Consider the following 17,914-nt stretch of genomic DNA (forward strand, 5'->3'; position numbering starts at 1 on the left):
CGAATCAGAAGATGATGGTTGAACCATTGTGAGGATGCTTACTGCCCCACTCTAAGACTGCACAGTTCACAAAAACAAAAACTAGAAAATGGAAAGCTATAGAACACTTGAGGTCTTGGAAAATATTGTTTTGTGTCTCATTGAGATTATAAATCTCATAAATGAAGCCCGTCAACATTTTTTTTGTAGCATGCAAATTAAAGGTTTCATTAAAATTAGCTTCCATTTAAAGAGGAAGTTGCCATTATGACTTAAAATCTACTTAATGATTGCATACATAATATCAGCATGTAGATGAATCAGTGAGTTCCTGCTGTGCTTAAAATAAGCTGAGAAAAGCATCTACAGAGTTTGGTCTGTTGGGTTTTTTAATACAGAAAACTTCTAAATGCTCCATCAGCTTTTAGAAAGGACTTAGCAGTTAATGCAAGCAGGGTTCTAAACACAGCCTAGAAACACAAAATGAGGCTTTAGTCAATTCAGTGCTGCTGCCTTGCCACACAGCCCTAGAGCAGCCAACCCACAGGAGCACAGCCAGCCCCAGTTTGAGGCTCAGCCCTGCCATCTTTCCAAATACAACTAGAAGGCAGTATTATTTCAGCATTCACTGCAGTTGTGCAATGTCACAGGAGTCAACACCCACAACTACAGCATATTTAGGACACTGCTTCACCCCTAGAGATGATAAGGAAAGACTAGTTATACAAACTTAATCACCACAGGACAATGCTATTGTTCTCTGGATGACACTCCCTAGGATAAGCACTGCAGCCCTTCTAACCTCCCAGAACTCACCTGGCACAAGGACTGATTTACTGCCTAAGACAAGTGATGATACATGGCAGTAAAACAAAGAAAACACATTAATGCTAGTGTTTGCAATTAAATTTCAAAGATCTGCCACTCCCTTTTGAGTATAAGAGTCCTGGATGGTCAGACTACCTCCCACTGCCCCTAAACAAAGCAATCTCTCCAGCACTCCACTCTTGTCAGTATGTTCATTCCTGTAAGCAGCATGAGAATGATCCTCAAAAGGCATTTAGTTCTGTCTCTAGCTGTTATTTGGAAGCAGAATGAAAATTGCTTCCTCCCACAGTCCCCTCTTAGTTGCTTTACTGGCAGAAACTTTCCAGTTCAGGTAGGCAATGGCACTCACTGTATGCTCTTTCCTTGCTGATCCTCCCCCAAAGCATCCATTAAAGCAGCATAAACAATGCACACACAGTGGATGATTCCTCCTAAGATTGGCTCCCTCCCCCTAACAGACCTTAAGTTATCAAAAGAACAAAAGACCACCATGAAAATTTCAGGCTACACATTTCTCAGGACATTCATTAATGTTTAATGTTTAATGAAGGGCTTGAGTGCCCAAAAAAATCTCCTAAGAGATGCTGTATCAATCTACAAACTGCCTTGCCTGTGTCCATGTGCCATGACAGCCACAGCCATGCCAATGGCAAAGCTGATTGAACAATAGGATTTCACCAAATCCCAAGCTGTTCAGGCAAGCTCTCAGTAACAGAATAAGCACAATTCCACCCCCAGAACTGCCAGCACAAGCACAAATGGTAGAGCACTTCCACTACAACCCATGGACAGTCTGTCACAAGCAGTAGATCACAAATAGTATTGCAAGGTCAACTCGAAATAAGGGACTTTAAAACTTTTACAATTTTTATTTATTTATCAGTCTTTCAACGATTAAGCTTTTTCAATTCAGGAGTTAAACATTCATAGTTATCATTCCAAATATTCTCTAAAGCTACAGTCAAAACCAAAGCAAATGAGGGTATGTATGAAAGGGAGGAAAAGGAAATTCTCATAGAAGACTTTGTTTTCTCAATGTACCCTAAAGGAAAAGTAGGAATCAGCCTGTAAAAATTCTTTGGAGGTCATCTTTAACAATGAGGAACAATGAGGAAGTAATCCAACACCTCTTTTCTTCGTGTAATTTCCCTAGATAAAGAGGCATCTACAAAACAAAGATTAGACTCCCGCAGAGGGTCAGTGGCCAAAAAGCTGTCTTTGTCACTTGGAAACTGTCACTGGACTGCTCCAGCCCCAGCTATTTCACAGCAGGCTGCAGAGGCAAACAATCAGACACATTCTGATGCATTTGGATCCAAAGAAAGGGAACAAGCCAGCAGCCTGCCTGCATTATCAAAATGCTTCCATTTCAGAGGATCCCACTACATTGTTAGAACATTTGTCCAATTTGTACTGCAAATTGGACTCCATTTTTTTAACTGGGCTGAGTTATGTCAGAGGTTAGCCCACCCCCAGTGCACAATGTCTGGTCCTTACAGACTGGATGACTGCTGTAAATCAGTTCTACTCTTCAATAAACCAAAACCAAGTGAATTGTTACAAAAGCAGCACAAAACTGAGAATAGAAGGTCAAGTTCTTTTCACATTACATTCCACAAATATCCACAGCCCAGACCCAGAAAACTTGTTTTTGGTCCATTTTTTATTAAATGGCTGTTTCTCCAACTAAGAAACATCCCATCTTTTGCTCTTGCATGATTTGATTTCTATGGCATGCTACTCACACCAACTTGCTTCATGGCTGCCAAACAAGAAAAAGATGCAGTTCTTCCATGTTAGTAACACTTGGGATCACAGACTGTCTAAAAGTGAAAGACTGAAATTAAATGTCACTCTCCTCTTAAGTGAAAATTCAGAGTACATACCTTTAGCTACTGCTTCAAGGGCATTGAATTCACAAAACTGTTGGGTGAAGATGAAGAAACCAAAGTACTTGGAGCAGGCACTAAAATCCAGAGCTAGACCAGAAAACTGAGGTTACATTCCTTTTACCCCTCTACAGAGAGAATCTTTGCATGGGAATGTAAAGAGCACCAAGACAGCAGCAATCCAGAGTTATAGGAAAATCCCTACCCCTCCTCCTAGGAAGGCTGAGTTGCAATCTCTAAAAACTGAATCAAGATCTTTTACTGCTCGAGAAAATGCTCCAAGGCCTGGAGCAATTGTACAAAAACAAACACTGCAGCCCTGCTTTTAAAACCAAAGAGGAATATATACGTTTCAGGCAGCAAACTTCCAACAGCAAATCATTAGGAGAGCTGCCTCCAGTGCTTCTTACTGGCCTGCATGGACATGTCTTCATTTAGATGCCATCATTGTGCAGATTTAAGGTCTGGCTGGTGCCCAGAGGGGACAGCTCCACTTTCCCCTGTTTGGGCAATAAATAGCCCCAGAGGCACCCTGATGTTTGTCACAAGCCCTTCCAGGTGACTGTGGAAAACCATTAACCAGGGGAGGGGAATGAGATCATCATTTGCCACCAAAGACGCAAATTCTGTCAAACACAAACTGCACTGGCTCAAAGATCTGCTGGGGAAACAGCGTGGACAAGGTGGCAAAGGGCAGCATCCCACCCCCAAATCTTTAACTGCATATATTACAGGCAGTATTTTCCCAACCTATGGAAAACTGGCAGTTATCTGACCTTTAATCATTATATAGGCACACACCATGGCCTTTATTACCTATTGACCAGGGGCAGACCACACCTGGCACAGCAAACCAGACACCTCACCCAGATCACTAATTTTAATAGAGGCAGGGCTGTAAAAAACTGACACTCTTCCCAGTTTTTAGAAGCACCTGCTCTCTAGTCTTATTGATAATCTTGATAAGCTTTACTCATGAGGTTTTGAGCTTGCTCATCAGTGTTTTGTTTGGTTTACCAAACACTTGTATTCCCATATTACTAAAAAAAAAAAAAAAAAAAAACTAACAAAAAAAGCCCCAAAGCAATGTTACTGCTTCACTTGCCCTCAAAAATGGCATTTCTTCAGCTCAAAGCAGCATATAACCCTCTCCTCAAAAGTCATAATGTTGTTTTGCTACAAGTCAGACAATTAAAAAAAAACACTGTAGAAATATCATTGACATCCACAGAATTGTATCAGTCTAGAATCAAAAAAATGGGGCATCATCTTTTAGATTCCTTCTTAAAGAAGCAGACCCACCATAACTAGGCTGCATCTAATTTATGCCAATTAGAAGGAGATTTAATCATGTGACTGAAGTTCCATATAAGACCAGGTAAAGCTACTTATTAATTACTTCCTTAATGCAATAGCAAGGGAATAAATGTAGTTTTAAAAGACAAATATTGTTGGGAATTAGGAAAAGCTAAATGTGAACATTTAGTTTCCTCTACATTTAGTGTCACTCCTTCAGATAAAAATTTCCTTCCTGGTAACATAGTCCAAAATCATCTTGATTTCTGAAACAAGACCAAGCACACTGATATTGTAAGACACCACTGATGCAATATAGAAGTAGAAAGGTTAAGCTAATCTTTTACTTTCTACTCTCCTATGACTAAGGAGAGATTTCAAAACATCCAAAGTCTACTTATGAGAGTACTGCTAAAATGAAGTAGGGCTGTAGTTTGAACTCAAAACATATCTCCAGATCCTAGACCAAGACACTCACACAAAATGTCATCTTGCTGTGGTTTGTTTGACCAAAATACTTTCTGCTAGTACCACTGTGTTCCCCAGAGAGGTTTTTGCTACTGTCTGTGGTCTAACCAGTACAGCCATCCCAATGTAAATTCTAAGTTTGTATCAGTTTAAGATCACAAATATGTTTCATGTTAACCTACAAGCAATCAGGAAGAATTTTGTGCAGATACATGCTAGATGTCTTTCATGACTCAACACCATTTATTGATGCATTCAACCATTTGTGATCCATACGTCTCTTTTAACTAAAATAAAAACCCTCAAAACCAGAAAAGCCCCCCAAACACACAATGGAGTTGAGGAAAACACCTGCAAATGAGCTGGGCAATGAGGACCACCTACCTTCTAATACTTTCAGTGCAAAAAAATATATAGTGTCCCTATTTTGAAGCATGCATCTGCCATCCACCCTTTGTAACAGAGCTACACAGCTTCACAAGTACAGTGGTGACAATCAGTACCACTACAGGAAAATAAAGATTCTTTTTTCTACCAAACTATTTACAGAAGATAATTTACAACATAAAACTTGGGCAACGGCAGATTTAGGAAAAACCTCAAGGGAAACAGACACAAAGTTTACACTTAGAAAAATCTCTATTACAAAACAGGAATAAAGGCTAATTTTACATAAACAGAAAAAGTTGGAAATCCAAGTTGCCATAAACATGGGTAGAACAGAGCATTTACCCTAATTATGAAATCACAAAAGAAAACAGCACTGTGTGCAACATTTCCAGTAAGCAATGCTGGATGTATATCATAGTTAAGTACTGCTGGTTACCCTCACACCTGTAAAGGTCCCCACAAAGCAAGGTAAGACAGAAAAGACAGGATCCTAGAGGAGCAGGATGCAGTGCACAGGAATACAGGCATGGGACATGAGACAGGACACAGCCTTGCCACCAGGAGACCCCACAGCTAAAGAACTCATTCATGCACAGTCAAAAATGCAGAACTGTTGCTGGGCAAACCTGACTTTAGGGGTAACAAAGAAATTGTAACTAACATACATAAAAGGGCACCATATACAAGAAATTCAGAGATGACCTTAAGTTTTAGACCAATGAAGAAGAAGAAAAAAAGAGGAATAAACCATATTAGAAAAGATACCAAGCAAACTCAAGTGGATCCTACAGGGAGGAAAAAGAAACAGGCAACATCAACATCACACTCCTCCCAACACGACTCCTAGGGCTGATAACCTTTGTTACCCTATCCAGCAGTCCAAGGCTGCTGCCCCAAAAACCCAGAGCAGCAATTGAAGGGTGAAAATAAATCCCAGAGAAGGGACAGAAACCAAAAAGCCCATGTGTTACAATTTTAGCTGTGTTTGGCAACATTTCCTTGTATGTAACTACAACATTCTTCTTAGAATCATTAGTCAGATGTTCATAAAGAAAAATTGAGTCACGCTGTTAAGATTTCCATTGTACCAGCAATAAATTCTTGGCCTTGCTTGCATGCATGTTACTTTTATAAGCAGACACATGCACAAGGGGTATTTCCTCTTTGACCATAAACAAGAACATAACAGCAAAGCAGAAGGAATGCAAGACTCCATCCATTGTTGTCTTCACAGGAAAATTACAATAGAATAACAAGGTCTGAAACAGCCCCAGGAGAAACAATCAAATGGGCCACCTGAACTGGTACCATTCTCTGCCCAGAGAGGGAACTCTGTGCTGGGGTGACCTGCCAGTGTTGTTTTGTACCTAAGGGCCTTTCACACATGTATACACCTTCCTACAGCAGCACCTAAACACAACACAGCGAGCCTGGCATTCACTGTCTGTGCTTTCTGTCTGCACAAAGAATCTCTAGGTATCATAGCAAACACTCCATTTCTTCAAGAAATCTTAAGAACAGGAAGGAAACATGGCTGAGTTGATAAGCCTTCACAATCTTAAGAGTAGGAAGGGTAAGAATTTCAGTTTATTTCCTGGACAAGGGCCCAGACAGGAGGAACACGAGCAGAAAGCAAGAACTGGGTCAGCAAACTACTGAATAGTCATTTGTCCTAGTTTTCAAATACTGAAGGTGCAATTGCCCTACCTCAACTGTATCTGCAAGAGGTGTTAATAGATGTAGAACTACACAAATAAACTGTTCTGGAAAGGAAAAAAAAAAAAAACCTTAGGCTGACCAACACCTACTGTCAATGGAGTTAGGAAATAAAGGATCTCTTTCTAGGATAAGTTTGCTCTCTCTTGTAAGAAAAATAAGCTACCTAGTGCCATTTTGATGTGAAGACTAACTACTGTATCCATGGGTGTGACCAAGATGCAACACAGCTCTTCAGATTCACCTGATGGGCACAAGAGACACAGGCCAAGCTTCTCAGCAGAGACTGAATGCTACATATAGAAGCCAGCCACTAATTTGTATGCCAAAGATTTACTCAGCTGAGTTCTCTCCATACAGGGATCAGATCTGAACAGAGAAAAAACATCACCTTACCCACTTGTATCCCCAGGCACACTATTATGGAAAGCATCAAAGGTTCTTCCAGTATTGACAGCACAGTAGTGGCACACAGGATTTTGGCAAAAAAGGAGACACCAACAGGCTGTTAGTCCTAAGGAAAGTGAACAACCAATGCTGTGAATTTAATACATTAGAAAAAGCAGGAGGAAAACCCTGGGGGACCTTCGACCTGCCCAGATAACCAGGCAAGTCTGACCAATGCAGATAAGCAAGCAGCTGATGCTAAGTAAACAAGTAAGAAGTGAAACAAGCCTTGAACTTATGAAACACAAAATCCAATAACTATTTTTAGGTGTTCATGTGTAATAGTTTGTAAGTTTTACATCACATTCTACAAATGTACTAAATTATTTGAGAGGCTCCCTTTGTGAAAGAAAGCTTTATGTGAAAGCAAAGGTGACCAATCTAAACTGCAGTTAAGATTTCAACACAGCACAAGGTTTTCTAATCTCTATGTCTGCAACAACAGCACCACTCCAAACAACAGTAAAAAAAGTGAAGATACCAACCACTGTCCACCAAGGTAAGGCCACACAGAGTTAGCAGGTAAGGCTGGGCAACCTCAAACACAGAAAAGTGCTGGTTTTGACACAGCAACAGACAAATCTCAGAACTTTTTGCTACAGGATGAGGATTCACAGGGGAAATGGACAAATATACTGAGTAAATCCATCAACAGGTATTAAGCACATCAAGTCACCTTTAGCTCTAAAGATCTTTGAATACCAGTGCATGCCTGTCTTATGTTGCTTGCACATTGCTGTTTAGAACATGTTTTCTTCTTTAGGGGATGGACATCCTCACAAAAAAACTCCCTAAAAGAGTCCTCTCTGAGGAAGGACAGCAAAGGGCCTAATGCATACAAACAAAACAGGAAGTAAAATTATTACAAGACAGAAAACAAAAGTCTGTAGAAGAATGGATGAAACATAAAATTTCCTAGGGAGACCAGGCAAAGCACCCTAAGAATACCAATAGCTCTCCAAAGGCATCCAAGAAGCCAGCAGGCACTACCCTGAGAGGCTCTGGCCAGAGACTTACATAAGAGGACAAGGGGACAGAAAAACCCTTCAGCTGCCAGGTTTCTGCCTTCTCCCCTGAATGGTCAGCTTGGCTGGGACTGGTAGTGGCCCTGCAGCTTGGCCAGGCTTCAGACTCAAAGGGTATAACTAGAAAGGTCAGGGACAGAGCACAAAGGCTGAGTTGGAGGTGTTGCAACCTGGCACATTTGGCACCCAGAGGTCAGGATTCCATCCTGCAGCCAGGGACACATCAGTGACCTGTGCCATGACCACAGCCAGGGCACAACTCTCACACTTCCCCACCACCTCAGCACCAGGGACACACAGAACCTGCTGAGCACAACCAGCCCAGGGCTTCTTGGTGTCACTGCTTCAGGGACTCTTGTCACTTGGAGCATGGGTGACACACAGGGACAAGAAAACTGAGCAAGTGAAGCACAAGAACATGAAGCTATTTCTGCAGCAGGGCTCGGAGGCACACAGGAGGGTAGCACACAGCCTGCTTGGATTGCACACAAGAGGCTGCTCAGAGAGCCTCAAGGGCAGAAGCCTAAGCAGCAACTCCACAATGAAGGCAGAATCCTGAGCCAGAGGTACTTTTACTAGTTTATGCTATAGTTCTCCTGGAATTTCAAATTTCAATGAAATTCGACTTAAAGAAGTCAAAACACTCAGTATGCCCCAATTTTTATTCTTACATATAGATTAGATAAAATCTTTTAACTATGATTTTTAACTTCTGTCAGGGATTGTGTTTAAACTTGTCACACAGCAATCTGATGTCACTGATTTCCACTGACAAAAGTCAGAACAGCAGGTGCAAATGGAAAAGAAAAAACAAAGCAAAAAAAACCCCACCCCATACAAAAAAGCCCCACAAAACCCAAATTCACAGAACTGAAAAACAAACAAAATAAACCACTAAGAATTCATTGCTACAGTTTTCCCCTTCCCATTCAGAAGTCCCACTTGTCACATCCTCACCCTGTTACAGAAACATTCAAATTTATGGCAAGCCTCATTTTTGAGAAATACAAAACAGAGCAATGAAACAAATATCCACAACTTCCACATGTAGTGACACACAGCAGTTATCTTAAACACTGCACTGATTTTCCCCAACACACCAAGTATTCCTGACTCTAATTTGTTACTGCTCTCTCACAAACAGCTGTGCTACCTGTGAGGAAGCCCAGACCAGTTTCTCTCACCTCAAATTCCTCCCTGGTTTTTGATGTTTGTATTCAAGCTTAGGAAGGCTACAGTCCAAGATACCTACAAGAAAGATGTGCAATCAACATGAAGGCTGTTTCTCCAAGAAAACTAAAAATTAGAGAATAAATTTACATAGAGAGGCAAAAAAAACCCAAAGCATATGTGTCCTACACAGCACCTTGTAAACATTTACATCACACTGGATGACAAAATGCATGCCTACAATTAAATTAACATCCTTCCATTTTTGTAGGCTCACTCACCCAGATAACTTTGACTTAACTCCACACATTTACAGCTAAATTGCATAAAGATGCATCAGCACAAAACCAAGGAAAGCATGAAATTTTCAACCATCTCCACTACATAATTCTCTACAAAATGTTTCAGCTTAACTCCAGATACCATATCTTATCCAAACTCTCTGCCAAACCAATCTCTGCCTTGGTACTTGTTAAAGCTGATTTACTACTGTCAAATACATTAATCTGCATGTTAATCTGCCTCAGGTCACTTGAAGTTAGTGAAAAGGGACCTTTGTCAAGCCATATACAATGTTGCCTTTGGTCCACACGGGAGTTTGAAATCAGAGCTTGGGAGAGATCCTCTATGACATAAATATTACAGCATGAAAACACAAGGAACACAGAAGACTTTTCCTGTAATCCATTTCCATTTTCTCTGCTTCACTTCATGGCATGTTGTTAAAGCCTAAAAATTTCCCTAAATGAAGGCTGAGTTTATCTTAGGATCCTGTGTTGCTGGAGCTGTAAAGCACCAGCATGACAGCTTCAATCTGACATTCATTGCACTCCAGTGGAGGAGGAAGGCTTGTAATTTATACAACCTACTTCATCCATACTGCAAGTAGTACACAAGACAGAAAATCTGGCTCCAACATTACACACACTACATTATGTACAGTGAGTGCTGGTAATATTTCTATACAAAGCCTTACATCCAACAGTTTAAAACCTCCCCAGCTGCATGGCTTCCTTATTCAACATTTCCAACAGAAAGCAGAACTGGTTTTCACTAGCAGCCCACTTGCTTCCTAATATAATCAATTCTCTAGACAATAACCAGATGACCCAAGATTTCAGTACAAATAAACCACAAGTTCAAAGATGAATAAAGACTGTTGGGCAACCCCTGAAGAGAAGCAGTTTTAACATACATATCCTGCATGTTTGCTTACCAACTGCATCACCATAAGCAGCACAATATATTGCTACTGGTGTATTACCTGTCAGGTCCCCTGAAGAAGCAGTCTCAGATGCAAGCAGCAGCAATGAGTATATCCCCTGCCTTTCCTTTTTATGTTTGTTGAGTAATTAATTTTAAGTGCCAGCAATTCTCAACTGCTCCATCATTAGCATGACTAAATGTCATCCCATGGTAGGAATTATACGACTGTACTTTGGTCAACCCCAAATACCACCACTGTTACCTGTGACTCTGAATGTTGTAACAAATAACATGCTTATGAACTGTTCATTTATTACAAAGACATTACTTCCATTACTGTCCAATTCATGAGTCCTTTGGCTTGAATTGAGAAAGTGTTACCTCAAAACAGGATCTGCAAGAGGGAAGCACTGAGCTTTTATGTCTTTAATGTTTTAAAGTCTACATGTGATAGTCTCTCAAAATGTAAAGTGATTTTGGGTGGTAGTACAAGAACTACTGGACACATCACACTTACTGCTAAAAGAACAGGAATGAGGACTTGTGCCTTTTCCAGGATGGCCTTAGCCTACAGAAAAGACTCATGTGAGTCTTGCAGGCAGATAAGCCCTCAGGCACTTGTACAATAATGAACTATTGAAGCAGAGCCAAGACATGAGTTTTCAGAGGAAAACAGTCATGGGTTCTGTGATCATGCTTTGTTTCTCACAATGACTACTGTGATGTGTAACAAGGGGCTGTTTGATCCAGTTAACCAATCCAGAAAAAGTCAGCTGGAATGGGCTTACACAAAGGAATGAAAAACTAATGTGCTTTGAGATCATCTTGCACCACCTTCCCAACAGCATTTTAAGACTCTGCTGCTCCCAACCAGCGTGCCCTGGTCACTCACAGTCCTGCACAGCTGTACTGCCACATCAATCCTGACCTTATCTGAGTATTGGAGATTCTGGAGTATAATCTCCAACAGTCTTGTACATCACCTCCCTTTGCTCTCACTGGCCCCTACCCTGGAGTCCTTCCAAATCAGTTGACACAACTGGCATTTTCAACAGCATCATGTGCTGCTGGGGTGTTTGGGACACAAACATCTATGCCAGGGCTCTGAAATTTGGCCAGCTTCTCTTGCTGTCCATCAAGGGTAAGCTTAACTTAAAATTGAGTGTGCCTTCAAGGCAGAATAGATCCTACCCTTAAACTCTAGAGATTAGGTTCAAGGCTAAATTAGAAGAGTTTTACAAAGTAACTAAAATCAATAGACACCTCCTCAGATACTTTAGCAACAAGTAACTTCCTACTAAATCAAAGATTTCTTTTGTAACACAAAAAGTTTTAACATTTTATTAATGACCTTCTTTCTTTACAGTCCTGGTTGATATAAGAATGCCAGAAGAAACACCTATGAAAAATCCTAACAGAGAGGAAGGAGGCTTTACCAAATTATACTCTGTATTTCTGGGGGATGATCTAAAAATAGAACAAATAATTGGTATATATTTATATTTAAATAACACCATATTTATATTTAAATTTCTGCATCTATACCAAAAGTGCATTTGAAAATTGTCCCTTGAGAAATACCTTACAAATCAAGCCTAAGCTACCTAGCAACTTCCTTCCCTGCATTAGTGAAGCTTGTAAAAAGGAAAGGATTTTTATAAGACATCTATTATTGAACTAATTCTGTAATACTTCAGATTTCACATGGTTGCCAATTATCAAAACACCACAGAGCAGGAAGTCAAGGAGCAGTTGCACTCAACCACAGACATTAAGATAACCATGACACAAGCCTTTTTCAGCATCCTCCTAACTTAGGAATACATATGGTCAGAAAGCCACTAAGTAAAGGTTTTGTTGACTTTGTTATGCTTTTCTCAACTCTTAAAACACTCACCTCAGAAAATAAACCATTTTGTTCCCCACTGAAGGTACAGCAGGCAGAAAGCCAATAGCTGGCACTCTGTCACATAGCTACTTTAATAAAAATTATGAATAGACTCTTACTTCTATTTCTATAATCATGTTCCCTTAAAACAAAAAACTATTTGCCTAAAAGATTAATATTGAGAACAGCAGAACATTGCTGTGACCAGCCTTACAATGCCATATGCTATTCTGGGAAATACACAGACACACAAATAATCCTTAAACTAACACAATTTGCAAAGCACATTGTTCCTCATGAGCAAATAGGCTGTATCATCCATAATGTCTGAAAAAACCAGATTCCACCACCACTAACTTACCTCCACAGCTTTATTATTTGTCTACATGCCCACAAATACCACCAGCAATGGAGACCAACACATAAATTAAAGCACTAGGGGAAAAAACCAGAAAAAGTGAATCCTTCAGTTTAGACCAGGGAATGGCTCAGTTTCAGGAGCAGCCCACCAAGAAAAGCAGTGCAGCATTCTTCATGACAAAACCATACCTAAGCTGTCAGCTGAGATGCTGAAATGCATGTGACTCCTCATCCCAAGCCCTGCTAGCCAGCCACTTCCTTGTTCCTTGTTCCAAATGCTGAAATCCCTTTCCCTGCAGCTAAAAGCCTGCCAGGACTCTCAGGACTGAGATACAGCCAGTCTCAGCTATTCTTATCTTAGCACTGCTTTTTCAAACATCTCCCACTGCTGTCCAGGGGACATGGACACATTTCTAGTACAAGCAAGAGTTAAAGATTAACTTAGGGAATTTTGCCACCAGCTAAAGGAATTTTACCATTCAGATTTAATCTAAATAGCTGGAGTTGGATTTGCTTTCAAAAGACAGCTTTTACTGCTTCTATTCAACTATCTCATTTCCATCACAAGCTCTGCATTTTACAAAAACCAGCAACAATATAGAGATATATGTGATCTTGAAGTCCTTATCATGGTTACACCTCTCAAAATCTAATATCACCTACCAAATAGTTTAGACAAGAAAGCAAAGGAGGATAAGTAAGTACCTTTAATGAAGTCTGCAGAATTACATGAAGAAAATATTTCATATAGCAGGAAGGCCCATGGCCTGTTCCCTCCAGGAGCCTGTTATTCAAACATCCATAAACATCCAATTTACTAACACACACTTATGACAACATTTTGAGAAAAATCAAACCTGACAAGTAAAAAACATCCATCAGGAAGGAGCTAAAACAGGAAATTTGCCAGAATGCTGTCATTAAAACACAGAAAAGCCCACTAAAGGCTCCTAGCACCAAAATGACCCTTATCTAGAAGTGGTAGAACTGCTTAACACATCCAGTGATGGCCTAAAAAATTCCACACCACACAAATTGCCATCCTCTAGACCCAAACAGAGCAGCACAATTGACCTTGGCTTCAAACTAAGAATGGCAGACTCTGCAACCCTCTAAGCAGATGGAGCCAACATGCTAGGGGAAAAGAGTATTTAATTTGGTTGAGGAAGAGGGAAACTGGATGAACAGATATGAGAAATTGCTTTGGTGCATTTGAGATAAAGCAGCCTAGTGACACCTTATCTTTGAATAGATGCAGATGATCACAGATACCCTTAGAAAAACAACTATTCCACAACAACAAACCACTTTGGCAGAGATAGACTCTTACAGGATCTATTCAAAGGCAGGCAATGTTGCAATGTTATGACATCTAGATCTGCTGTATGTTTGTTTCTCACCATTAGGTGAAAAATATGATCATTTAGTATTTTGAGATAAAATACCAGCAGAAAGAAGAGAATAAAACAGGAAAAAAAAAAAAAAAAAAAAAAAAAAAGCAGCCTTTCCTGTAGCAGCTTTTCAATGCACTTAGATGTGCTGGCAGAACACTGAAATACCCACTCTGAGTATTCAGATATGACTTTCAGCCCATTCTGCTGGTAAATTGTCTCTTCTCTTGCCTACTGCTATCTAAAGGTACCTCAGAGCTAATGATTACAGCTCTGCCTGTTCCAACACTTTCCTCCTGTAAATAGTGCCTGACTATTTTCTGTTCTCACAAGGGCTTAATTAGTCCTGTTCACAGAGTGCTACAGCAGCTGGCACATCCCAGCAAACTCCATTGCATTTTCACAGCTATTGAAATCCATCTGAACCATGCAGCAAATTATTGTACATTGACAATTATGTGTCCTGTGAAATTTACACCCAGATATGTGCTTGAAGAACCCCTTCTGCAGTACATGTAACCACAGGACAGCCCTGAGATGCCCCAAAATCACAGACACACATGCAGTTCACAGAAACCTAAAGAATCCTGCCTGGTCAGAAAAAGAGACCCTCTCCTCCAGCAACAGAGCAGCACAGACCTGCAACTCCAGAATACATGTTAAATCAAAAGCAAAATGCTATTTAGACAGGTAATATTTGCTTTTCATATTTCTAAGCACCTTAATTTTGCCAACTCACTTAAAAGTTCTTTGCTATTTCTCAAATCAAGTAGCAACAGCATAAGCTGTGTGGCACCTCCTTTCCTGCTTATCACCACACCAGCTGGAACATCCCCATGTGGTGGAGCAGCCCTCTGGAAACAAACTCTGCCACCTTGTCCTGAAAGGAAACCCTGAGGTTCATCATCAAACTGGACTAAGACTATATTTTTATGTCAAACTATTGGGATAAACTTTGTAGAAAATATATGCAATCACTGGCTAAATTCAGTTCTATAGTTTACATGATGGTAAAAGTCTGCATCTCTCACTCCACAACACAGATTGTTCTCTTCAAAGCTCTATAACAGGAACTATGTCAAAACAACTCACCTCCTGCTTCTTATTAGCTTACACCTAGCATCCTACTTCAAAAGTCAAATGTTCCAGTAGTAGGAACATATTCAAATAAACAAAATTTTAAATGTTTTCAGAAATCAGTTTCCTCAAGAATCAGAACTAGCATCTTATCTGCTTCCACATTCTTGAATTTTGAAAACCAGTTTCTGTGTTACACTTGTCTTGACAGACAAGTTTGTGCTTTAAAAAGCAGAAGCACAGTCACCACATTAAGCACAAACAGCTGAAATACATCTTGTAAAAAGACAAGGCAGTTAAAGCAAGCTCTATCAGAAAACAATAGTTTAAAATCATAGCCCTCCCCTTAAACACTGTCCCAAATACTTTTCATAATCACCACCATTATCTTGTGACACGTCTTTTCAAATCTATCAATGCTGTCTGTCAGAAAATTCACTGAATGACTCAGACAGACACTTTCAAATCATAAATACTCAAAACGGCTATTTCCATTTCTGAACTGCTTCTGCTCAAGGATTTGAATTGCTGATGGCATAATAATCCAACGAACTCCTGAAATTTCTTTATCAAGATTTTTTTTTTTATGCACAAATAGCATGTCCACTAACAAAAGCAAGGCTTGTTGCTTTGCACGGTGTCTTGGACAATACGGTTATGCAATCCAAAACCTGCAAAACTTGCAAAATTTTTAGTGCATAATATTGAGTATCTTTCATACATGAATGCTTTACACAGCTCCTTGAACATGCAACTGAAGACATGAGATAACAGCAGAGATCCAAGCATTAAAATCACCGGCATTACATGCCCCGCCAATTCCCATTAATTTTCCTTCATCACAGATCTACAGAAACCTTTGCCTAGAGCAAGAACAAGCTTTCCAAAGCCCAGCCTTCTAATCCTGCATCCAGGAGTCAGGTTTCCAGTCTGAGCCTCACCCACATTGCCAAAACCACTGGTCACTAGCCACTTGCCAAACTCGTAGCAATGTCACCAGCTCACCAGCACTGCTCCAAGTCCATTAGGCACAGACTGGAGTAAGGGGGTGATGGAAAACCTCATGGGTCTGGCTCTCTTGTCTCCAAGATAATTTAAGCTCCTATACCCATGGCTTTTTACAATCTCTATTTGAGAATATACATACAATATATAAGAACCCGTTGGAGAAATGCTCACTGTGAAAAGTTGCTTGAAGAAGTACACCAAATATAAACTATTATCCTTCACACCACATTATGCTCTCATATCTGATTTATGCTCAGAAAGCATCATTTTGAAAACCTGAGCTGGGTTGGGACAAGGCTTTTAGCTGTTCCACCCCTTATTCTGATTCAGTTTCCACATTAGCAACTATCCTCTATGGCTTTCACAGCAAAGCTGCCAACAACCTTATTCACAACCATATTTAGCTGTCAGCTCAGACAAGGGAATAATTTCTGTATGTTATCAACTAATCTTACACTTCCAACACAACAATGACCTTCTTTTAAGTTGCCTACTAACACACACTAATAGCCTACATATAGGTTTAAGTGTCACAAAACAGATTAAGTTCACACATTATTAATAAGCTATGCCTATAATGCAAGAACCACAGCGGGAAATCTTCTTAACTGCAACTGGCTGGCAACCCTGCAGGAAAAGAGAAAAAAAAAAAACTAACTCAAAACACAAACTTCCTTTCTCCCATAAACAAGTCTGGTCATAGCCAAAGATAACAAGGAGAACTGGCCATGTTTCATGATTGTGCTGCACCCATAACTCCATGACACAACGCCTGCTTCTGTTGATGACAAACATATTTTCCTCTGTTACAGCAGCTACCACAAACCTGAAGTAGTCTCAATAAGGTTCTGCAACAAACAAGCACCTCCACACTGAAATACTAGAAAAAGGCCTCTGAAATCTGAGATTTTTACAATTCTGAGAGTGCTGTGCAGCACGCAGCTCTTCACTGACTTCCAGAACAGACCTGTGAAGACCAGAGCCAGAAATTCAATAGTCCCTGACACTGACTACAGCAAGGGAGTGAAAACAAGAGTTTAAATTACACTCTAAGACATCAACTCTCGAAACCAGATTATGCCAAGAAGGGTTTGCCCAGAGGGTTTAGCCAGCTTCATAAAATTCGATCAGTTTTTAAAGATCCACAACATGGTTGCGATACACTAGACAATTCAGCTGCCCGAAAAACTTCAATGCCGCAGGAAGAACACAAAGTTCCTTTAAACGAGGGGTAACATCTAAAAGCTTTTCTGCTGTGTGACAATTGCATGATAGTTTATATACACAAAGTGACAAAGTCCGTATGGCAAAAAAAAACCATAAAGTTATCATTTAATATTAATGGTCTCAAAACAAATGCCCACACATCTACTGAAACCGCAAAATCAACTGTATTGTAAGGCTAAGAAAAACACAAAAAGAAACTGACACTGCTTGAAAACCCCGGCAAAGAAGAGCAGCTGTCATCTCTTCTTTGTCTTTCAAGCCATTACCATATGTTTCAAGGTCTTTGTTGTTCATCTCAAGTAAACAAGAGATGAATACCTGACTCTCTCAGGAAAAAAAAAAAACAACAAAGAAACAAAACAACAAAACTTTTCTAAAAGTTTCTTCTGGTACCACTTGAGAATATCCAAACTCTGGTTACCCTAATATCAAATATTTATATTAGGTTATCGACTGTTGGTAACTGCAGTGTTTATAGATATATGCACTTAAAAACACTCCGCTGGCAAAAAGAAAAAAAAAAATTTAAAAAAATGTTCCCATACTGTG

At 40.0% G+C, this 17,914-nt stretch overlaps 1 protein-coding gene across 4 annotated transcripts in view; it reads right to left on the reverse strand.

Moving 5' to 3' along the window:
* Positions 1–17,914, reverse strand: part of ADIPOR2 (adiponectin receptor 2) — a 43,750-nt gene that overhangs the window by 25,220 nt on the left and 616 nt on the right. Inside the window, exon 1 of one of the 4 annotated variants that reach the window (XM_079303381.1) lies at positions 12,852–12,933. The exons of 2 other annotated variants lie outside the window; for them this stretch is intronic. The gene's annotated coding sequence lies outside the window, so the exon portion shown is untranslated. One more of the 4 variants, XM_079303382.1, reaches the window with a different exon arrangement.

The sequence above is a fragment of the Erithacus rubecula genome (assembly GCF_903797595.1).
Source record: "Erithacus rubecula genome assembly, chromosome: 4".
NCBI lineage: Eukaryota > Metazoa > Chordata > Aves > Passeriformes > Muscicapidae > Erithacus > Erithacus rubecula.